General features: G+C 38.6%; 1 pseudogene; it reads left to right on the forward strand.

Moving 5' to 3' along the window:
• The first annotated feature begins 3,018 nt into the window (after positions 1–3,018).
• Positions 3,019–5,887, forward strand: LOC113625235 (thiamine transporter 2-like; annotated as a pseudogene).
• Positions 5,888–26,063: the final 20,176 nt, after the last annotated feature.

A 26,063-nucleotide genomic window follows, 5' to 3' on the forward strand; every position in this document is an offset into this window, starting at 1 on the left:
GTGGGGCACAAAGTAGATGTTTTTGCTTAGCAATTATGTCTGTTGGAAACTCTTTTCTACCTAAATTCTACCAATCTTATCTTCTGTCCATGATTTCTGCCTCAGAAGAAATTTCCTGATTGTTTTCTACGATAAAAGACAACAGGAGGGTGTGACTGACTTACTCAGGCAAAGCTTGAGAGTACTTTTCTATCAGCGACCCCATCATTCCATCTGAGATGAAATTTAATCCCTTACTACAGTGTCTTCCAATAATCATTAGTTTTCTCTTTAGACCAAGAAATCCAAAAGAAAAGACTCAAGTTTTGTGTTTTGACCTGTGATACATTCTCACTGTCACAATGGAGCATGGGGAAGAGAATGCAAGTTTCATGAAAAGAAGTCAATTAGATTGATGACCACTCTTCTTACCTGCTTTCCTCTTCTTTCTGCAGTGGTTTAACCATCCTTGAATTGGTGCCCAACGTCACCAAGCCATTCCTGGGTTTCTCCCCCAATCATTCTCTGCTTATTTGGATTTTTCTCAATGATGACATTATCAGAGCCATTTGTCATATTTTACTCAGCAGGACTGGAAGAAAATATAAGCCTCAGTGTGGTAAGTTAGCTACCACGCTGATCTTAGATTTAAGTCCAGTTAGAACCAATGTCTAAAGCCTTGGGTAGGAGCAAAGTATCAGCACTTCCTACATCTCAAATGTGAACAAATGGGCCTGAATGATTTTCATGTATTTGTCATGTAAGACTATAAACTCAAGCTACAACAAAAATAGGGTGGGTGCAGAACAACTTTAATCTTTCAGTTATACAAAAGTAATACTTGAGGACTTCATTGCTTATTATCATTAACCTAAAATAAAGTCATTCTTAGTTATGAGCACAAGTCTCAGAAGATAGTGTAAGATTTAGAGGGGAAAAAGTTACTGGAAAACCATGTGAGAAATCCTCTGAAGATTTTCCCCTCTTTATTTGCAAACATTAAGGCAGTTTTAACTGTCAGGTGATAGGATCTAATCTCAAGAAGCCCATTAGTCAGTGGATCTCAAAGTATCGTCCTCGGACCAGTACATCAGCATCATGTGGCGAGTTGTTGGAAATATAAGTTCTTAAGCCCCACCCAAGGTCTGTTGAATCTGAATATCTGTTTTTAGCCATCCCCCCAGGTAAATCTGAGCTATGCTGAAATTTGAGAACCACTGCTTTGAACCATTGAGCAATAAAACGATCAGACAGGGCTTCCCTGGTGGCGCAGTGGTTGAGAGTCCGCCTGCCGATGCAGGGGACACGGGTTCGTGCCCCGGTCCGGGAAGATCCCACATGCCGCGGAGCGGCTAGGCCCGTGAGCCATGGCCGCTGAGCCTGCGCGTCCGGAGCTTGTTGCTCCGCAACGGGAGAGGCCACAACAGTGAGAGGCCCACGTACCTCAAAAAAAAAAAAAAAAAAAAAAAAAAAAGATCAGACAAGGAATTCAATCAGTTCACTTTTCTTTAGGGAAAAAAAAAAAATCACTACCATCTGATTTACATCCTGGTGATTCAGCAAACGGGGCATGACAGTTTTATCTCCCTTTGCTTCCTTGCCCTGCCCAGCCACCATCCGCATCCCCCCACCCCACACCAAGGAAACCTCACCCCCTAACCCAATCCACCATTTCTTCCTCACACCAAACACAAGTACATGTCAACTTTGAATGCCGTTAACTGCAAACTGGTTTAGCTGGGAGATATCTCAGCTAAATTTAGATTCCAAACTTAGACTCCAGACTGTCATAAAAAGCAGATCTGGAATGCAGCTTTTCCCAGGTTGGTAATTATACCTAAAGGCCAGAAAGAGGAAGAATAACGTTCTACCAAACTTTAAGAACACTTAGACAAAAGTCTACTGGGGAGGGCTGCCCTGGTGGTGCACTGGTTGAGAATTCGCCTGCCAATGCAGGGGACATGGGTTCGAGCCCTGGTCCGGGAAGATCCCACATGCTGTAGAGCAACTAAGCCCCTGCACCACACCTACTGAGCCCGAGTGCCACAACTACCTAAGCCCGCGCACCTAGAGCCTGTGCTCCGCCACAGGAGAAGGCACCAAAATGAGAAGCCCGCACACCCCAACTGCAGAAAGCCCACGTGCAGCAACGAAAACCCAACACAGCCAAAAGTAAATAAATTAAATTAATTAATTAAAAAAAGAAGTCTACCGGGGAACTCAAGAGGTGAGGACACAGGTTCTGTCAAAACAAAGGACATTCTCAGGCTTAGTAAATCAGTGGGTTTATTTCAGAGGTCTGAGAGACACTGAGATTCGAGAGGGTCTACCCCAACGTCCTCTATGTCATCTTCCCTCCACTATACATTACTCTTATGGAAATTGAAATAATCATGTGCTATTGATGGGGTCAGATAATTTGCTAATACAGCCAGTGTTCTGTGGGAAACTGTGACCCAAATTGACTTAAGCAAGAGAGCTACTAAGCAATTTCTCACGGCTCCTCCATCGCAGCCCAGTAAAATAAGGCCAAGAATGTGGAAGATCAAGATACACAAACATATTTCTTTCTTTGACTCTCGATCTTGAACTGACCATTTGTTTTATATTTGCGTGATCACCACGGTGGTATCTCGATGGTCTGTCCTTGCACACTGATGCAGATCAAAGGTGAAGATGTTCAGGTTCTTCAGGACTGAAACCTCCTTTTTACCCTTGTGTTTCTGACTTTGAAGAAGAGTAAACTATTAAGTGTTCACAGGCAACAGTACCTGAGCAGCCCTGAATTGCCCTGGAAACTCCATGCAGTGTGAAAGATGAATGTATGCATCGTGGACTCTTTTCCCAGCCGCCATAGCTTATGCAGATCAAATTACATGTTAAAATGTAAGAAGCAGATAACAACTAAGAGCAATAGCTGCTCTTTCTTTATACCTGGAGGAATAAATCCACATGTGATGAACATCTATCATCGTTGCAGTTTGTTTCCTTGAATTTCAGTTTTTGCTTTTCATTATACTGTCAGAAATGCATGTGAGGTAACAAAGTGGACCCACTTTGGCAGGGGCCAAGCAATGTGTCCTCGGATTGATACATTCCATCCGGATAATGCATATGTCAGAGAGCCATGGCACATTTCTCTTCCTGGGGTTTCATCCTCACGTCCTGCCCATTTGTTCTTATAGATCACAAAAGATGTCTTTCACTTTGTATTCTTACCTGCTGCTGTTCCCGGTGTTTAATCTCACCGATCACATCCAGTACAAGCCAGCCATCAACCTACAAGGGATCAGCTTCATCATTACCTGGCTGCTGCTCTTGTTTGGCCAAGGAGTGAAGACCATGCAGGTCGTAGAGTTCTTCTATGGGATGGTCACTGCCACCGAGGTGGCCTACTATGTCTACATTTACAGCGTGGTCAGCCCAGAGCATTATCAGAAAGTGAGTGGCTACTGCAGGAGTGCCACGCTGGTGGCCTACACGGCGGCCTCAGTGCTGGCCCAACTCTTGGTATCCCTGGCCAGCCTATCGTACTTTTACCTCAACGTCATATCCTTGGCCTCTGTCTCCATGACCTTCCTTTTCTCACTTTTCCTACCGATGCCTAAGAAGAGCATGTTTTTTTCATGCAAAACCCAGCAAAGAAGGTCCTCCAAAGCCATCAGCAAAGGATGCTGTCTTAGAGGAACCTCAAAAGGATCACAAACAAGTCTGCCAAGAACAAATCACTATTTCAGGGGACCTGGATGATGGCTAGTTGAGCAGCCCAAAGCCAGAAAGTGTAGCTTTGAGAGTTTCTGCAGTAGTTCTAGGAGTTGAAGGAGTGTTACTCCTCAACACACATTTTTTTTTTTGCAGTACGCGGGCCTCTCACTGTTGTGGTCTCTCCCGTTGTGGAGCACAGGCTCCGGACGCACAGGCCCAGCGGCCATGGCTCATGGGCCCAGCCGCTCCGCGGCATGTGGGATCTTCCTGGACCGGGGCACGAACCTGTGTCCCCTGCATCGGCAGGCGGACTCTCAACCACTGCGCCACCAGGGAAGCTCCTCAACACATATTTTTTACTGGTCCCTATGGTGGGCTTTTTCTACAGCAGGTTTTAGCCAGGTTTTAAACTATGTTCAAATCCTGTGAGATTACAAGGCACTGTCCCAGAGTTCCACAATACATAATGGAGCAGTGGAAGCCCTTGCAAACTTTGGGGGTAGCTATAGTTTATCTTTAGGGGTATGTGTAGTTATATCTTATCATTGTGCAAGAAATGTATTCTTTCAAATTGTATTATTGGATAATCTTGTTGTAGTGATTTCAACATTGAATACCAGATACTTTGAGAAAGAAACGAGTTATTGTCACAAAATTTAAAAGAAACAATATAACAAATGGCTTTGATGAAGCTATACATGGAAGATAGAGTTTCACTCATTCCTAAAAACAGGGGCTGCAAATTGGTGTCCCACTGGTCAAACATGGTTTGGCCATGGCGAGTTGGGTGGTTCAAAGTCAAACTATCAAAACTCTTTCCTCTCTCTAACCTTTTAGTAACTCTAGTCTTTAAACTGTGATTTGCAAACCATTAATATGAGGTGGGCAAATGACGGCCCACGGGCTACCATAGCTAATAGTTTTTACATTTTTAAAACATTGTAAGGGGGAAAAAAGAATATATGACAAGGGTTTTAAAAAATAAATAAATAAAAAATAAATACATAAATAAATAACTAGATCCCGCCAAACAACCAAATAAAAACAAAGAAAGATATGTAGCCCACCAGCCTGAAATATTTACTCTCTGGCCCTTTATAATATACAGATCTTGAAATCAATTTAGTGGATTTCTAACCAGAATAGAATGGAGTAGAATAGGGAGCGTATCAGCCTGTAAGGATAAATTCTGTTCTGTGAAAATTAGTTTACACACACATATATATATGTACTGGTCAACATATAGAAGATATTTCTTTCTCAGGCTTTAGTCAAAGAGGTTTGAAAGTTACTGCTCTAGAATCTGTCTTATCACTTCAAAGTTTTCCAGTTGAGACAACTTAAATATCTGTATCTTTCCTTAACTATACATGTGGGGATTTGCCAAAGTTTGTTGCCTTCTATGAAGACTATTTTCCATACCCATTTACCCCATTCCCTCCCATATCCAATTATCTGCTAGAATAAAAGTGCATCCAGACTGGATTCTAACAACCTCCATCCAATCGTCTCTCCACAACCAAGTTACTGTATTATCCCATATAATTTTCTCTCTGGCCTTTCATGCATATAATACTTTCATTCAATTGTCATTAGTAAGAACTGAGGACATAGTCACCCTTAACAAATAAACAGTAATCCTTGATTTTGGTGAAAATGGCAGCAGAGGACAAAGAGCCTTCTGGAAAGGGAAAGGCCCTCTGAGAGGATATGGTGTCCCTGAGCATTTATGGCTTTTCCTTGAGTTGGCTGGTATGTGTCTGTTTCATCCTTATTTACTACAGATTTCTGATATTGCATCTTGTCCAGTAGGAAGAAGGCAGGGAGACTGAGTGGCCTGGAGAAGCCTTGAGAAGGTCTCTAGGGGATGGAGGGTATCCAGCTTCTGCTACAGGAGTCCCCCTTCAACCCTTCCTGGGCTTTCTGTTTTGGCAAAACTTCCCTCCCAGCTGAGAAGCTACAGTCTTTGCGGTTTTTTAGATGCATGTCGAAGCACTCTTCCTTTTTCCCAGAACATATTTTGTGAAATTTGAAACACTTTTCCAAAAGGAGGGAACTGCAGAGAGAGAGGGAAGATGGGCTGATGCAGAAGTTAATACTCTACCGTCAGAAGGCAGAGCCCAGAGCCATCTTTGAAGTTAGCCCAACAATGCACACGGATCTTCCTGATGAAACAAAGCCTTCACATCAAATAAGACTTTGAAGATACTTACGTTTGAAGTTGGGGTGTTCCACACCCACGTATTTATTGAACATATCAGGGTCCATTGTTGAGCTCATATTCTTCTCGTTTCCCTTTCTGGAAATTCTATTTTGACTCCTAGAAAACTGTTCTAGGAATTGGTTCCTCTTCACTTATTTCCTCTGTAAGTACTTGCTCCTGGGGAGAAGCAGGAAAAATTCCTCTTCTCTCCAGGTAATGTGTAGAAAAGATAAAATTTTTATAAAATGTATTCTTGACAAGCCCTTTAAACACAAGTAGTCTTTAGTCTCCTGGTGATAGTGAAGACCTTACTTAGTGTCAAATTTTTAGGCAAAACCAGGTGAGGTAGGATTGGGTTGCTGACCTAAGGCCTCACGCAAATTAAACTCTGTCTTTAAGAAAGAAAGCTGAGGGTAGTGAGAAATCTGACAATTGGCTACTCAGCTCCCAGCACATTGTGGGAACACACGGGAAGTTTGTCTATATTATGCACATTATAAAATGGCTTGTCCTGTGGCCGCCTATGCTCCCAAGCACTCCATTAGTTGGCTCAGGGCTTGGGTCAGGGTTTCTCATCCTCACACTGTTGACATTTTGGGCAGGGTAATTCTTTGTCATGGGGCCTGTCCTGTGCATTGTAGGATGTTCAGCAGAATCTCCAGTCTCCAGCCCACTAGATCCCAGTAGCCAGCCCCTCCCCCAGTCATGACAACTAAAAATGTCTTCGAATATTGCCATCTGTCCCCTGGAGGCAAAAACACCCCTGGTGAGAACCACTGGGTTAGGGTTACGTTCGATTTGAGTTAGGATCAGAACTTTTACAATCTTTGTCACACTCTATTTAAACCACAAATTGGGCTTCCCTGGTGGCACAGTGGTTGAGAGTCCGCCTGCCGATGCAGGGGACACCCCGGTCCGGGAAGATCCCACATGCCGTGGAGCAACTAACTGGGCCCGTGAGCCATGGCCGCTGAGCCTGCGCGTCCGGAGCCTGTGCTCCGCAACGGGAGAGGCCGCAACAGTGAGAGGCCCGCGTACCACAAAAAAAAAAACAACCTACAAATTTATTGCCATATGATATCACTTATATGGGGAATCTAAAATATGACACAAATGAACTTATCTACAAAACAGAAACAAACTCGCACAGAGAACAGACTTGTGGTTGCCAAGGGGGAGGAAAGGTGGGGGAGGGATGGATTGGGGAGTTTGGGATTAGCAGATGCAAACTATTATATATAGAATGGGTAAACAACAATGTGCTGCTGTATAGCACAGGGAACTATATTCAATATCCTGTAATAAACCATAATGGAAAAGAATATGAAAAAGAATATATATATGTATATTTGAGTCACTTTGTTGTACAGCAGAAATTAACACAACATTGTAATTCAACTATACTTCAATAAAACATTTTTCTTTAAAAAAACTACAGACTTATTTGTCTCATTTCTTCAGTAGGGTGTATTATTTTCAAGAGCAAGGATCCATAGTTTACTACCATGTTTTCCCACAGAGAAGCTCAAAAATGCTTGGTGGGCAAGTAAGTCAATGAATGACCAAATAAAGAAGGGAATGAACAAACACACAAATGGGGAAGAAGTGTGTAGAAAGAATTCTGGAAAGGAAGTTTGGTATCTGTTCGGGACCTTGAAAAAATTTTTAAACAATGTTACAGAGAAGAAAGAGAAAAACAGAGACAAGGACAAAGAGAGAGGCCGTTCTTACTAGAGCATCCTTACATGGCACAGGGAAAGGGTGTGCTAGAAAGAGCTAGTGTTTGTGTTGAAGAACTTGGTACCTCACTCGGTCACCAAGGGTTAACAATTGCCCATTTCTTACCTATTGCCTTGTCTGGACCAAACTTCAATCAGGCTCCTCTCTTTCCTACAGGCCTCCACCCCCTGCCTTATCTGTTTCTCCTGGGAACTGGCTGACCACAGAGGGACACTTTCCTGTCAGACTCTATTGGTCACTTCCCCTTGCTTGTCCAACTTCCCCTCCAAAGATCCTGTATATCTCTGCTTGCCCAACAGCAAAGGGTTATCTTTTAAAAGAAAAACATTTTTCAGTTTGATTTTAAGATACTTTCAGATTTGGGCAGTTGCAGCATTCTCCAGATTCCAATCGTTTTTCTCCTAAATAAGCCTCTCCCTGTCCACGCCTGGATTTGCTTTTGTTTGACACCAGGCTTCTGAGCCTGAGTTTTACCTTCTGCAAAGGGAAGAGGAAAGAAAAAGTGACCTCTAGGGGTCCTTTGCAGTCTATGATTTTTGGAAACCCAAACATAGTTGGTCTATTTCAAACGCTGAGAGAAAAAAGATATGTACAGTTTGCAGAGCTGGATCAAGTGATTTTTCATTCAATCAAAGTTCACAATAAGTCAACCTTATTTACCATAGCCTGGAGATGCTTCAGTGCTTATGCAATGTAGATTTTAGCAAAACAGTACACTACTTTATTATGCATAGAATAACAGGATGATTGGGGTTTCCTCTCTTTTCAGGGGTACATGGCAGTGGGCCATGTAAACGTCAACTAGAATCTTCTGGGAGAGTGGCTTTGGGAATCTTGGCTTTGGGAATCTTCTCTGCAGCTGATGCACAATCTCTATTTCTCATGAGTCCACAGCTAATAGCTGGGTGTGCTCTGCTGGTCTTTGATATTCAACTCAAGTTACATGCTTCTTATAACTATAGCAGCTTATGTATGTATCATTTCTTTCTTTAACCATCTAAATCTCAAGCAACAAAATATGTTTCTTTCTTTATTCTTCCAGTTCCTCTAAATAGCATTTTGCATTGTTATATTTAATGCTTTGTATAAGAGACAATGGAACTATATTCCTATTTTAACGAACTTTCTCTTGGGACTTAAAATTATTAATCAGGCAAAAAAAAATCAGAGTTCTTACAATTAATAAACAGTGATATATTTTTCAGGTTTTGATTTTTTATCTTTTTGGTATTCCATTTATTTATTTAACAGAATCATTTTATTGATTTTTTTCGTTCATAGTGCCTCCCTTTTCTTTCTTGGTATGAACACGTAACATGAGATCTATCCTCTTAACAGATTTTTCAGTGTACAATACAGTATGGTTACCTATAGGCACAATGTTGTACATCTGATCTCTAGAACTTATTCATGTTGCATTACTGAAATATACACAATTATACAGGTTGATTAGCAATTCCTCATTTTCCTCTCTACCCAGCCCTTAGAAACCACCACTATATTCTTTGTTTCTATGAATTTTATATTTTAGATACCTTGTAATATGGAATCAGGCAGTATTTGTCCTTCGGTCAGTGGCTTATTTCACTTAGTGTAATGTCTTCAAGGTTCATCCATGTTGTCCAATATTGCAGAATTTCTTTCTTTTTTAAAGGCTGAATAATATCCCAGTGGATGTATGTACTACATGTTTTTATCCATTAATCCATCAATGGACATTCAGGTTGTTCCTATATTTTGGTTATTGTGAATAGTGTTATAATGAACATGGGAGTGCTAATATCTCTTCAAGATCCAATCTCTATAAATTCACTCATATCTAATTACTACTCTAACTTCTAGGCAAATTTTAAAATAAACTTAACAAGTGTGGGGTAAATGTATCTATAATGCAAAAGGTTAGTGTTCAGGTTTGGAAGAAATTCTAAAAATTATTGACCATGGTTTCAACCATCATGTGATATAAAATGTTCACATAAAATGATTGTGATTCTTCTATAAAAATATATTTATTCCTATTTATTTTTCATGATACAAAAACTGATAAATTTAATTAAATATTAGACAAAACAGTTATCTAGTACCAATTACTTACTCTCTAATGGAGTGCAAGCTCTGTGAGGATAGTGTCACGCTTGTTCATGATTATACACCCGGTACTTATCCTGGTCCTTGCTCTATGGCGAGCACTTGACCAGCCTTTCTAGAGAAAAAAAAAGAACGAATAAAATATTTTTAAAACTTTGGGCTATTGAATTTTTTTAAATTTAACCATTCTATTTTCATATAGGTACAAATTAATGTTCTTTAATGCTTTAGAAAGTGTTCCTATTACTTTCCTTTAGGTTACAGGGTAAGCTGGTAAATGCCAATCCCATGATTCCATAATACATGGGGCATAAACAATTAAATAAAATTTCAAGGTGGTTCTATCTTTTAAATTATAGACTATCCCAAAGGCTCACTTGTATTTAGTGTTAAATGCCTAACAAAAGAACATGAATACAGTTCTTTTCCAAAGAACTTACTAGCTGGGGCCATGTACTCTGCATGGTAGCTTTATGGCTCCAGAGTGAACAAGTGGATGCCATTGAGAAATGACACAGCAGGAATTCTGAAATAAGGTCTTAGATAATATGATTACATGTAATTTCAGGTACCTGGGAAAGTAATTTCTGGGTTTAGACTGAGAAATCTTAGTAGTCAATGCCACTCTCCGTCTGCCATCAGAATTGTGGTTTCATCCGAAACCACCATGTGCATAGGTCTTATCCAAAACCAAGTCATTACTGACAAGCTGTTTAAGCATCTGTACAAATTAAATCAACATTCCAGCCTGGAATAATTTACACACTAAATGGGAATCTGCCATTTGATTTAATCTAGGTTTCAAAACATCAATCTAGTATAATATTTGTTCAAGGGAAAAATTTTTAGCTTAACAAGAAATACCTGAAATTATAAGGCTCATTTGGACCACCTCTTCTGTTCTCTTTGTGGGACCTAGGGTTATTTTTGGTTTTAGTTATGTTTAGTTGGTAATTCTTTACCCTGAAGTAGTGCATTTTCACTGAATCACATAATTTTTAAATGCTTGCATTTGTTGTTTTTTTTAAATAAATATATATATTTTATACATCTTTAATGGAGTGTAATTGCTTTACAATGTTGTTAGTTTCTGCTGTATAACAGTGAATCAGCTATATGTATACATATATCCCCATATCCCCTCCCTCTTGAGTCTCCCTCCCACCCTCCCTATCCCACCCCTCTAGGTGGTCACAAAGCACCGAGCTGATCTCCCTGTGCTATGCGGCTGCTTCCCACTAGCTCTCTATTTTACATTTGGTAGTGTATATATGTCCATGCCACTCTCTCACTTCGTCCCAGCTTACCCTTCCCCCTCCCCGTGTCCTCAAGCCCATTCTCTACGTCTACGTCTTTATTCTTGTCCTGCTCCTAGGTTCATCAGAACCTTTTTTTTTTTTTTAGATTCCAAATACATGTGTTAGCATACGGTATTTGTTTTTCTCTTTCTGACTGACTTCACTCTGTATGACAGACTCTAGGTCCATCCACCTCACTACAAATAACTCAATTTCGTTTCTTTTTATGGCTAAGTAATATTCCATTGTATATATGTGCCACATCTTCTTTATCCATTCATCTGTCCATGGACACCTAGGTTTCTTCCATGTCCTGGCTATTGTAAATAGCTTGCATTTGTTTTTAATGTGAGGATTTTGGAAGGGATATAAAAGTAGTTAAAACTTCTCATTTGGTTTTATGTTTTTAAAGAGATTCAAGTTACAAATGTTTGAGTAAATTGCATGGAAGAATTCTAGTTGGTATATGTTAGCTTGGCCTGACTAAATTTAAAAACCAGTAAGATTATTTAAAATGAATTAACTGCCAGATATTATCACCTGTGAAAGGAAGTAATTTGTGACTTTTCCAGAAAAAAATTCACCTATTAGACTCTGAAACTGCTAATTTAGACAATCAGTGATCCAGTGAACAATCTCCAAATAAGTACAAGTTCATCAATGGACCTGTGTTTTCACTCACTGATACAGCTCCTTTAAAAAGTGGTGGGAAAAAAAAAAAGAAAAAAAAAAAAAAGTGGTGGGAACGTAAACTGATACCGCCACTATGGGGAACAGTATGCAGGTTCCTTAAAAAACTAAAAACAGAACTACCATATGACTCAGCAATCCCACTACTGGGCATATACCCTGAGAAAACCATAACTCATAAAGAGACATGTACCACAATGTTCATTGCAGCACCATTTACAATAGCCAGGACATGGACACAACCTAAGTGTCCATCGATAGATGAATGGATAAAGAAGATGTGGCACATATATACAATGGAATATTATTCAGCCATAAAAGGAAACGAAATTGAGTTATTTGTAGTGAAGTGGATGGAGCCTGTCATACAGAGTGAAGTAAGTCAGAAAGAGAAAAATACCACATGCTAACACATATATATGGAATCTAAAAATTAAAAAATGGTTCTGATAAACCTAGGGGCAGGACAGGAATAAAGACACAGATGTAGAGAATGGACTTGAGAACAGGCGGAGGGGGAGGGTAAGCTGGGACAAAGTGAGAGAGTAGCATTGACATATACACACTGCCAAATGTAAAATAGATAGCTAGTGGGAAGCAGCTGCATAACACAGGGAGATCAGCTCAGTGCTTTGTGACCACCTAGAGGGGTGGGATAGGGTGGGAGGGAGGGAGACGCAAGAGGGAGGGGATATGGGGATATATGTATACATATAGCTGATTCACTTTGTTGTACAGCAGAAACTAACACACCATTGTAAAGCAATTATACTCCAATAAAGATGTTTAAAAAAAAAAGGTGACCTCTGAACCTCATCTACATCACATAATATTCAATATCCTCTAGTTGCAGAGTAGTTGGAATATTTGGCTTAATTTTAGAACAGGTTAACTAGTTTTAAATTCTTATCATAATCTATCACATCCCCCCATGTAATGCTAAAATGCAACATTTCACTATTCCATTTGTCCTTTCCTTCTTCTCTGCTAAAAGAGCTTTTAGCAAAAAAGTGGCAACAAAAGGCTTGGCTTCCTGAGCAGAGCAACTCGATTTACTGCTCTGTATTTAAAAGCCCACATATGTGCTCTTTCAAAACTCTTCCCATTTGTACGATGTCAGATTTCAGATCGCCATTAATCTCAGCATGGAACCCTCTGCCCTGGTGTTGGGAGTCAACGCCTTCATTGCCTTGCTGACCCAAACCATCCTGACTGTGGCCGTGATTGACAACCAGGGACCAGGGCTTCCAGCCCACATTGAGGTAAGTGCATTGCTTCTGTGCCTGCACTGACACAGAGGCATATCTTTAAAAATATATATATTTTTACAATCAGATTTATTAAGACATAATTTACATACAATAAATTTACACATAAATAAATTTATGTACAGTTCTATTAATTTGAGCAAAGATACAACTGTGTAGTCACCACCACAGTGAAAATCAAGAACAGTTCCTTCACCCCAAACAGTTCCCCATGCCCCTTTTTCGTCAGTCTCCTCTTTCAACCTCCCTCCCCAGCCCACTGATCAGTTTTCTATCCCTATAGCTTTGTCATTTTAGAAAGTCATAGAAATGGAATTATAATAGTATATAGCCTTTAGTTTCTGGCTTCTTCCATTTCTCATAGTGTCTTCAGATGGAATAATTCTGTATTGAGAAATAGAAATATAATGTAGTTAAGATGCATTCTATTTCTTAAGAAGCTTTTTCATTAAACAGATGACCTTTTTATTAAACAGGTGGAAGAATGAAGGAACTACCTAAAATAGGACCATAAAGTCATTCCCATCTAAGTGGTTCCCATTTCCCACAGCTAAAGGTTTTTCCTTGCCTTGGCTAAAGTTCATTCTCATTAAAGCTGAGTTCACAAATTCCATAAGCCTACTCAATCTCATGAACCAAATGGTCAATTTTACATATCTCTATAAATATGTAATACAAAATATTTAGAATACTGAACTATCTTCTTTGAAAACAAAAAAAAGAAATCATGTCACAAAACACAATTAAATAAAATAACACCGGGATATTTAAAAAATCTATTTTAACCTCCCACTTGTTCACTAGAAGGAAGGATATCTGCATTTAGTAAATATTAAAACTAAGACTCATATAGATTCAGTACTTTCTGAGATAATAAAGCAAGCAGTTTTTACTCTCTAAAATTAAATTTGAATTCCCGATTTATTATCTGGCTTGCAATTCTCTCCCCTGTTTTTCAGAAATTATTAAGTGTGTGATGGAGAGAATACAAGCTTAAAATCAGAAAAATATAGATTTGAATATTCAAGTTTATTAGTAACTATTTTAAAACTTCTAATTTTGGAAAATTTCAAATAAACTTTAAAAAGTAGAATAGTGTAGTGCAACTTCACCCAACTTTAACAATGATCATTTTGTGGTCAATCTTGTTTCATCTGTACTCCTCATGCAATTCCTCACCTTTTTTAATATTTAAGTTTATCATCAATAAAATGGAGAATATAACACCTACTTCATGAAGTTTTACAGAGACGGAATACCAGCCTGTTAAACACATGATTCCTGGCCCATAGTGTATTCAATACATGGGTGTGTTTCTCTCTTCTCCTAATTGAATAAATATTCACATTAGTCACACTGTTAGGATGTACTTATTTTTTCTAAGGACTTTTACATTAATCATCTCCAGATAGTTCCTTTTTTTTTTACACAAACCCACTGTGTCTTAATTTGAAATGAATATATTCCTATGACTGAAGTAGGCAAAATAGAACTTGAGATGAAAATTATCCATCAACCTGTCTATCCTCCTTCTGCTGCTATTTTGTATAACCTGATTTCAATGTCTGCTTTGCCGGCAAATCATTTTGACCTTTCTGGGGAGTTTATGCAAATATCAAAGACTCAGAAAAAAATTAAATTTGGCAGAAAAAGTCAAGCTTCATCTTGTTTCCCTTGACGATACAAGATTTTTCATCTTTTTAACTTCTCAACCAAGGGAAATCTAGATTTAAGAAACTTCTCCAAGATCTTTCTTTGTATTTCTATATTTTCTCTTCTAGTTTCTGCCAACATCCTCAGCACTAGGAATAACTTTCATTGAGGTTCTTTCATTGAAAATTGTTTTAAACCTCAGCTCCCAAAGGACGGACTTGTTTACCCAGGGGCCAGAGCAGAGTAAGCAAAAAAACACACAATCCAAAGGCATAATAGAAGATAAATCCTATTTCAATAAAATATTTCCCTAGACAAAAATGTGTTATTGCAAATCCCTGGTTTTGAAAAGCAAACTTCTTCAAAATTGATTTTTGGTAGGAATCTAATTAAATATGCTTGAATTAAACTTCTAAGTGCCAAGACTGTAAAGATATATTGATTAATAACTCCCTAATCTCCATCATAAACATTCATTTATCATTGATTATGCACTTATGACATCCCATGAGCTCTTTAATGTAATGCCATTTTAAAAGATTGAAATCTAAAAAAATAGAAAGTACCACGTCAGCATTTTCCACATGACACAGAGATTTATCGGAGAGAAGACTGCATTGAAACATCCTAAAGTAATTCTATTTTCTCAGCATTTCTCAAACCGTTATGGCAACATAGGCTATTTATGAATTTTGCAATTTTAAAAAAGCCATGAAGAGCTTAAAAAGATGATTCAAGCACATCTTCAAAGATTACTGAAAAGCTAGGGGGAAAAAAGGCCCATGAGAAAAGCTAAAAGAATCTTTTTACCTCATCTAGAAAGAGTTAAGGAGTAATTTAATAATAATCTTTAAATACACAGCCAATTAGGCAAGGAGTGGTAACTGTAAAGTCTCTATCTTTACTAAAAGCATAAGAATATGTTGTGATATATAGATGATATAACATAATTTCCTGGGGGGAATCTTATTTTTAATAGATGAAATTCCTCAGTCTAAAATATGGGGGGTGGGGCACGGGGTGTTAGAGGAAGTGGGTGAATAACCACACAACCTCTCAATAAAGGTTAACTTCTTCAGATAACCCTTTAGCTAAGTAAATGAAGTAATAACACCTCACTAGTTTCACACCAAACACCCAGCTATTGACAAATTGGTTGCCTGTTACTCTCTCTCTCCACCTCTCTCTCTCTCTGTCTCTCTCTCTCTCTCTCTCACACACACACACACACACACACACACACACACACACACACACACACATCCTTCCACCCTCCAACTTGCAAAGATACTCTTTTGAATGGGGAACAGATTGGGTGAACATCCGTTCTTCCCGACTGAGGGAGTTGACAGTTAGGACCTCCTCTCATTCACGAATCTCATTGCCTTCGCCCTCCTCCTCCCTGGATGGTCTGGAGGCTTAAGATATGAAAAGCAACTCTGTAATTTTAGAAGAATATTTTTTCCTCCTACCGTGTTTGGTTCTTAGCTGGGTCTCTGTAACAAAAGACAGATTAACAAGAGAAAAGCATACGAATTTATTCGATCTAAGTTTTATGTGCCACAGGAGCCTTCATAAGGAAATGAAGACCCAGAGAAATATCTAAACCTGTGTGTTTTTATCTTAGATTTGATGAAAACCGGAAAGTCATGAAAAAAATGTGATAGGACAGAAAGGATATGAGCTAAGAGTAGTAAACTGGGGGAAACTTAGCATAGCCTGCTTATTCAGGTTCCTTTCTGTGTCCCTTTGTCTTTGGAGGTAAGGATGCTCCTTTCCTCTGGGTAGAGGGAGGGCACCTCTCACATGAGGGTCTAATGACCTGCTTCAGGGGAAGGTCAGAAAGTCCTTCCTGCAGTGTCTCAAATTCCTATTAAAAATATTAGAGGGGCTTCCCTGGTGGCGCAGTGGTTGAGAGTCCGCCTGCCGATGCAGGGGACAGGGGTTCGTGCCCCGGTCTGGGAAGATCCCACATGCAGCGGAGCGGCTGGGCCCGTGAGCCATGGCCGCTGAGCCTGCACGTCCGGAGCCTGTGCTCCACAACGGGAGAGGCCACAACAGTGAGAGGCCCGCGTACCGCAAAAAAAAAAAAAAAAATTAGAGAAAAACAAATATTGTATATTAATGCATATATGTGGAATTTAGAAAAATGGTACAGACGAACCTATTTGCAAAGCAGAAATAGAGACACAGATATAGGGAACAAACATATGGACACCGAGGGGGGAAAATGGGGGTTGGGATGAATTGGGAGATTCGGATTGACATATATACACTACTATGTATAAAATAGATAACAAATGAGAACCTACTAAAAAAAATATTTAGTATGCCAAGATGCATATTTGGGGGTAGCATTCCTAAACCCCATTACCACCAAGTTTGGGAAGCACACATGAAAAAGAAGAGAAGAGTAGTGGTGCAAAGTGGTCACTTGATGTCATGAAAATCACAGTGCCATGCTGCTCTGTCTTTCCTGTCCTCCCTGGGGAATGCAAAATGATCCTTTCTAGCTCTCCTGGCAGAAAGCCATTGCACTCAGCTACTCTAGGACCTGCCAGATGGACCCTGATTACACAATCCATTAGGTTATCTAGCTAGGATAACTGGTGCCTTCGTCTACCCTAAATTAAATAAAAGTAGGATCATGAAAATGGATTTTTAGTTATAACCCCAAAGGGCTTAATTAAGGGAGGGACACTCTAAACAGAAAGATTACCTCACAGAAAGTAGAGCAGTGATGCTGTTATTTTAAGTGCATGAAATAGGGTTGTGTTCAAATTGGGGGCAGCCTCACATACACCAAAACTGAAAATTTTCAGATGTGTTTAAAGCATGTAATACTTGCCAGCCCAGGTAGCTCAGATGAGTGTTTTCACTTCACATCCATTAATCCAAACCTGTGATGGGTACAGCTGCTCAGCCTTAGGCTTCACTATTTCATAAGCTATTTTGGAGTCAACTCAAAGAATAGCTGAAGTTGAAAGCCAGATTTTCAATATCAAACAAAACAATGACTTACATGGATTTCCAACGTGTTTGGGCCCTGATCATTCGGACAACTTTTTTCTTACCTTTCTATTCTCGTGGAGATGGCCTCAATGCAGTTATCTTCAGGGGAATAGGATTGAGGGACTGAACTTGAAGAAGGAGAAGAGAGTGATGTTTGACATTTAAACAAATTTCAACAAGTGTTTTTAAAAATATTAAAGGCTTACTTCCATTAAAGCAACAACAGACTAGATATCAGGAAAATCCTTACACTACAAAACACCTAAAACTTGTGGATATAAATTTAACTTTTAAAAATAAATGTCTGAATTGGTAATAAGTAAGAAAAATTCCTCAGAGGCCAAAGCAGGATAGGAAACCAGATAGAAAAGGAAGCGCTGTGTCTGTCGTGTGCTCAAGGCATCTGCTGATTCTCCCAGTGACCTGGAGTTTGGGTTTCAGTGGTACCCCAAAGGGCTACATCCTCAGTGAGTGGTGAAATAGAATAAAACGGGGGGGGGAAACCCTAACAAAGAAGATTAATCTGGGTGGAATTGGAAGAATTAACTCTAAGAATTTGTCTTCATAAGCCAGCACTCACATAATTCTAGAACCCAATTCCTGCAAGCTAATTTCTTTTTTAAACTGAGAATTTAGTTTAAAGTGGTCTGGGGACTTCCCTGGTGGCGTAGTGGTTAAGAATCTGCCTGCCAATGCGGGGAACACGGGTTTGAGCCCTGGTCCGGGAAGATCCCACATGCCATGGAGCAACTAAGCCCGTGTGCCACAACTACTGAGCCTGCGCTCTAGAGCCCGTGAGCCACAACTACTGAAGCCCGCGCGCCTAGAGCCCGTGCTCTGCAACAAAGACAAGCCACCCCAATGAGAAGCCCGCGCACCACAACGAAGAGTAGCCCCTCCTCACCCCAACTAGAGAAAGCCTGTGTTCAGCAACGAGGACCCAATGCAGCCAAAAATAAATAAATAAATAAATAAATTTTTTTTAAAAAGTGGTCCGGATTGGCAATGGTTGCAGGCACATATATGTATTAAAGCAGATGCTCTCTAGAAGAGTGTCCCTCAATACAAGAATCAAAATATTGCCACAGATGAAATTCCACCAAATATGAGTTTATGATTACAAAATCCAAAATCATATAAGGATATAAAATATCATAAGCAAATCAACTGAAATAATAAACAGCATAATCAGACCAACAAAGGTTTTAAAAGAATTATCAGCATCATTGTGTGGAATTGCTGGATCATGGCAATAATAAAATGCAAACAGAGTTTTAATCAGTTTTATTATTGCTTTTAAATTCTCTACGGACAATTCTCCCCCTTACTGACTGCACCCAGGACAGACAACTCCTACCACCAGCATTCTTATACACCCCTGCTTTGTTTAAGGGTGAATATGTCAAGTGTAACTACTAAAAAATTAGAAATAGATTACATAATTTATATACAGAAGAGAGGAATACAACATATTATGGAAAAATGATAACCCTAAAGAATTCAAGAAAGGAGAGGAGAATTCAGGAGCATGAAAAAATACGAAAAATATAGTAGTAAGAAATAGTAAACAAGCTCCTAGACTGAACTACCGATTTACAGAAAATAGAGGAGGTACAAGGACTCATTAAATAACATCCAGGGATATCACTCAAAAACACCAGAATCTGGGAAGCTATGGTTCTTTTCAACAAATAAAATTCAAGGGGATAAGAAAAAGAAGTTGATAGTATCTTAGGGGATCTATCAATCAATTGTCATGTGTGAATTTTATTTGAATCCTGATTCATACCAAGAAACTAATCAGGGAAATCTGAACACTGACTAGAGATATTAAAGAATTATTAATGTTTTTAGGTGTGATAGTAGTTTGTGGTTATGCTTTCGTGAGTCCTTATTTTTAAAGATACGCACAAATATTTATTAAGCTATATGATACAGGATTCAAATTAATCTATGAGGGGAAAGGGTAAGTGCTTGGGGCATTGATGAGACAAGATTGGCTCTGAGCTGGTAATTGATGAAGCCTGGTGATGGATAAATAGGCATTTGTAAACTATTCTGTCCACTTTTGTGAACGTTTATAATTTTCTAAAAATTAAATTCAAACAATTTTAAGTTAAATTACCCAGTAAAAAAAAGTAAAATACTAAAAGGTATTGCCAGACAGGATTCCAATTATAAATGGAATCATTATAAATGATTCCAAATATATTCTATTTATAGAAAACACATCTAAAATACAAGGACATCTAAGGTTCAAGGGGGAGATGGGGGAAAGAAAAAATTCACACCATACAAACAAAAAAATTTTTAAGTTACTACAGTTAAATTTTTAAAATATAAAATATAATTAAGGCCTCTTGATCTAGACATATAAAAGAGTCATTAAAACAAGCGTTCAATTATTTCATTAGAAACATACATTAATTCTAAACTTTTATAGGTCTATTAATATAATTTCAATGGTTCTAGATGGAAACACTGCCATTTTTTCAAGTATATTACATTCTAGGAAAAGAATAAACTATATATACAGATATAGTAAATATGTATTATATCTGTATATATAACTATATAGTTATAGTTTTAGAATATGTATATATTTGGAGAGTTTCAGAAGCATACAAAGTTAAAATTTACTGAATTCATACTATATAGGCACACTTCCATATGCCTTACATGTAACAACTTATTTAATCCTCACAACAAGTGTGTGAGTAGGTATTGTTATTATTCTAATTTTACAAATGAGAAAACCGAGACAGAGAATCACACCTGCGGAAGCTCTCTCAGCTTGTAGTAAAATATCATTATATATATACAGTGTCAGACTTATGTGACTCATTAATGTCCTTTTCTTTTCCTTTCATTCTTTTTTTTTTTTTTTTTTTTTTTAGTTTTTAGTTTAGGGGAGTTAATTTTCTGTCATTGTTGGACTTTTCCTAATAATAAGCATTTACATAATCTATTCAGCCAAATACAGAGAGGGAAAATGTAGTTCTACTATGAGTCAGAAACTAAACGAATCAGAGGACTCAACTCCTGACAGGAGCCCAGTAACACAGTTTTAGTCTGGTCTCTCCCACCATGGACTCAGAGGACAGGCTTCTTGAATATGTGTGGTGCTAAAATACATGGTTCTTTAGTGTTTTATCCTAGACTAAGATACCATGAAAGACAGGACCATCATGAACCTCATCAACATCACATTAAAGCCTCAGCTATTGGCCAGTAAACAGGATACAACCAAAAGATGGAGCTGATGAAACTGAAACAAACCATCTGTATGGTCTCAGTGAGCAACTGGGACCCAAAATACCATTTCAATACTTTCAAGTCTGTCCCCAAAATAACATGGAAATCAGACAACTTGGATCATCCAAGAGCAGGAAGATGAAATATCCTAGAGTGAATGATATATATTAGCTGTCTGTGCCTTACCTCATAAAAGTGTGATTTGTTTTGATTTGGATAATAAAGAAATACAGAGCACAGGTCCAATACATATTAAGTGATCAATGTGTGATTATTATTATTATACTAGTATTGTATACAGGCATAGTTCAGAGATATTGCAGGTTTGGTTCTAAACCACTTCAGTAAGGTGAATATCAAAATGAAGTGAGTCACATGAATTTTTTGTTTACCAGTGCATATAAACGTTATACTGTATTGCACTGTTGATGGCAATGTAAATTGATACAGCCACTATGAGGAAGAGTATTGAAGTTCCTTAAAAAACTAAAAATAGAATTACCACATGACCCAGCAATCCCACTACTGGGCATATACCCTGAGAAAACCATAATTCAAAAAGAGTCATGTACCACAGTGTTCATTGCAGCGCTATTTACAATAGCCAGGACATGGAAACAACCTAAGTGTCCACTGACAGATGAATGGATAAAGAAGATGTGGCACATATATACAATGGAATATTACTCAGCCATAAAAAGAAACGAAATTGAGTTATTTGTAGTGAAGTAGATGGACCCAGAGTCTGTCATACAGAGTGAAGTAAGTCAGAAAATGAAAAACAAATATTGTATGCTAACACATATATATGGAATCTAAAAAAAAAGGGTTCTGATGAAGCTAGGGGCAGGACAGGAATAAAGATGCAGACGTAGAGAATGGACTTAAAGACACCAGGAGGGGGAAGGGTAAGCTGGGAAAAAGTGAGAGAGTGGCATGGACATATATACACTACCAAATATAAAATAGATAGCTAGTGGGAAGCAGCCACATAGCACAGGGAGAGCAGCTCTGTGCTTTGTGACCACCTAGAGGGGTGGGACAGGGAGGGTGGGAGGGAGGGAGACACAAAAGGGAGGGGATATGGGGATATATGTATACGTACAGCTGATTCACTTTCTTATACAGCAGAAACCAACACACCATTGTAAAGCAATTATACTCCAATAAAGATGTTAAAAAAAAGTTATACTGTAGTCTATTAAATGTGCAATAGCATTGTCTTTAAAAATAATGTACAAATCTTAGCTAAAAAGTACACTATTGCTAAAAAAATGCTACCATGATTGTGAGAAATACATTTGTGAGGGGAGCTCAGCATTCTTGAAGAACTCTGTGGTTGCTTTTCTCTGCAGGTCAGAAATTACAGTAGGAGCTGATACCATTGAAATGAGATACTTAAATGCAATGGAGATAATGGGGTCCTGGGGTAGCAGAGGCCAAGTGCTGTCACTTAATTGCCAAAGACAAGATGGTACGGTTACCACAAGGGAGCCAAAGCAGTGATCAGAATAGCCTAACTCACAGAGACCTGTGGTGTTGGCTAGTTAGCATCCCCAGAAAAGAAACAGATGCACAATAGACTAAATTCTTACTTGATCTGTCTAAGCAGAGGTGTTCAAATTAATTTTAAGCAACTCAATATTCACTCAAAGTTGTAATGGAAAACACTGACATTTGCTTTGTGATAATTTGGAGTCTGATGTTTTTAGTAGAGTAAAAGCTGCCTGGAAACTAATCCACCCAAGGATAAAAGATGCCTGAAATTTAATCCACCCAGGTGTCTTTAATTTAAGTCCAAGGCGAATGAGTTTAGGGGTAGTGGGAAGAAATGCTTGGGCATAGGAGGCAGCTCCACTGGGAAAGTTTTCAAAATGTTTCTTCCCAGATTAGATAGAATGTTGAGACAAATGACTTTATTCTCTACTATGGGCCTTGATCTCTCCCTGCTGTGTGCTGAGTAAACACCTCATATCAATTTTACAATTCACAAATTCTCTCTTTGATGGTGCCCACATTTATTTTGTTGCTTGAGTTTTTATTTCAACTTGCATATTTTTATTCCCAAGATTTCAGATTGGTTGTTTTGATATCAACCTATTCTTATTTCATTTCTACCTGTATTTGCCTTCTAAATTCTTATTCTTTTTTTATGGAAGTCATCCCTTTATTTATCGCCTTGAAAATCCAAAAAAATATTATTTAAAAGACATTGTCAAGAAGAAGTAAAGCTGTCACTGTTTGCAGATGACATGATACTATAAATAGAGAATTCTAAAGATGCTACCAGAAAACTACCAGAGCTAATCAATGAATCTGGTAAATTAGCAGGATACAAAATTAATGCACAGAAATCTCTTGCAGTGCTATACACTAATAATGAAAAATCTGAAAGTGAAACTAAGAAAACACTCCCATTTACCAATGCAACAAAAAGAATAAAATACCTAGGAATAAACCTACCTAAGGAGACAAAAGACTTGTATGCAGAAAATTATACGACACTGATGAAAGAAATTAAAGATAATACAAATAGATGGAGAGATATACCATGTTCTTGGATTGGAAGAATCAACATTGTGAAAATGACTCTACTACCCAAAGCAATCTACAGATTCAATGCAATCCCTATCAAACTACCAATGGCATTTTTCACAGAAATAGAACAAGAAATTTCCCAATTTGTACAGAAACACAAAAGACCCTGAATAGCCAAAGCAAACTTGAGAAAGAAAAACGGAGCTGGAGGAATCAGCCTCCCCGACTTCAGACTATACTACAAAGTTCCAGTAATCAAGACAGTATGGTACTGGCACAAAAACAGAAATATAGATCAATGGAACAGAATAGAAAGCCCAGAGATAAACCCACACACATATGGTCACCTTATCTTTGATAAAGGAGGCAAGAATATACAGTGGAGAAAAGACAGCCTCTTCAATAAGTGGTGCTGGGAAAACTGGACAGCTACATGGAAAAGAATGAAATTAGAACACTCCCTAACACCATACACAAAAATAAACTCAAAATGGATTAAAGACCTAAATGTAAGGCCAGACACTATAAAACTCTTAGAGGAAAACACAGGCAAAACACTCTATGACGTAAATCACAGCAAGATCCTTTTTGACCCACCTCCTAGAGAAATGGAAACAAAAACAAAAATAAACAAATGGGACCTAATGAAACTTAAAAGCTTTTGCACAGCAAAGGAAACCATAAAGAAGACGAAAAGACAACCCTCAGAATGGGAGAAAATATTTGCCAATGAAGCAACTGACAAAGGATTAATCTCCAAAATTTACAAGCAGCTCATGCAACTCAATATCAAGAAAACAAACAACCCAATCCAAAAATGGGCAGAAGACCTACATAGACATTTCTCCAAAGATATACAGATTGCCAACAAACACATGTAAGGATGCTCAACATCACTAATCATTAGAGAAATACAAAGCAAAACTACAATGAGGTATCACCTCACACCAGTCAGAATGGCCATCAGCAAAAAATCTACAAACAATAAATGCTGGAGAGGGTGTGGAGAAAAGGGAACCCTCTTGCACTGTTGGTGGGAATGTAAATTGATACAGCCACTATGGAGAACAGTATGGAGTTTCCTTAAAAAACTACAAATAGAACTACCATACAACCCAGCAATCCCACTACTGGGCATATACCCTGAGAAAACCATAATTTAAATAGAGTCATGTACCCCAATGTTCATTGCAGCTCTATTTACAATAGCCAGGACATGGAAGCAACCTAAGTATCCATTGACAGATGAATGGATAAAGAAGATGTGGCACATATATACAATGGGATATTACTCAGCCATAAAAAGAAATAAAACTGAGTTATTTGTAGTGAGGTGGATGGACCTAGAGTCTGTCATACAGAGTGAAGTAAATCAGAAAGAGGAAAACAAATACTGTATGTTAACACATATATATGGAATTTTTTAAAAAATGGTCATGAAGACCTACTAGAGAATGGGCTTGAGGACACGGGGAGGGGGAAGGGTAAGCTGGGACAAAGTGAGAGAGTAGCATGGACATATATACACTACCAAATGTAAAATAGATAGCTAGTGGGAAGCAGCCGCATAGCACAGGGAGATCAGCTCGGTGCTTTGTGTCCACCTAGACGGGTGGGATAAGGGAGGGTGGGAGGGAGATGCAAGAGGGAAGAGATATGGGAACATACGTATACGTATAACTGATTCACTTTGTTATAAAGCAGAAACTAACACACTACTGTAAAGCAATTATACTCCAATAAAGATGTTAAAAAAAAAAAGACATTGCCAGTTCTATAAAGTCAATTTCATCTGAAATGAATTCATGTCCTAAGTTTTATTTCATTGTTCTTTCTCAACATTAGATGTTTCCAAATGTGCATTAGTTATTTATTACTGCATAACAAATTACTACAACACTTTATGACTTAAAAAGCACACGTTGATTATCTCACAGTTTCTGAGTCAGGAATCTGGGTACAGCTTAACTGGGTCCTCTGCTTCAGAGTCTCTTACAGGCTGCAGTCAAGGTATTGACTGGGCTGTGGTCCCCTCATGGCTTGTCTGGGTCAGGATCCATTTCAAGTTCATGTGACTGTTGGCATAATTCAGTTCTTTGTGGGCCATTGAGCCGAGGTCTTCAATCCTTTGCTGGCTGTTGACTGAAGACCATCCTCAATTCTGTGCCATGTGGGTCTCTGCAACATGGCAGCTTGCTTCATCAAAGTGTACAAGCCAAGAAATCAAGAGTCAGCTTGAAGATGGAAGTTACAGACTTTATGACCTAATCAAGGAAGTGACATCCTACGATTTGTGTGGCATTGTGGTCATTAGCCATTAGATCCAACCAATACTCAAGAGAAGGTGATTTCACAAGTGTGTCAACACCTGGAGGCAAGGATCATTGGGCTCCATCTTAGAGGCTCCTACTACAAAGAGTGTTTGAAACTTGTTTTCAGACTTACTTAAAGTGAGAGGTGTTGTGGTTTTGTTTTCATTTCTTTCTCTTCTCACCCCAACTCCCCACACTCTGCTTCTTCCTGTCTGGAAGTTTTGTAGTTATCTTTCCTGCCCCACCCCCAGGCCCCATCCCATAGCAGTCATGGGATATCATAGATTAGCCTCAAACCACAGATGATTTAAGTCAATCTGTG

This window comes from Aethalodelphis obliquidens, unplaced genomic scaffold (genome assembly GCF_003676395.1).
Source record: "Aethalodelphis obliquidens isolate GAN/ISIS:26980383/991018 unplaced genomic scaffold, ASM367639v1 scaffold2, whole genome shotgun sequence".
In the NCBI taxonomy this organism is placed as follows: Eukaryota; Metazoa; Chordata; class Mammalia; order Artiodactyla; family Delphinidae; genus Aethalodelphis; species Aethalodelphis obliquidens.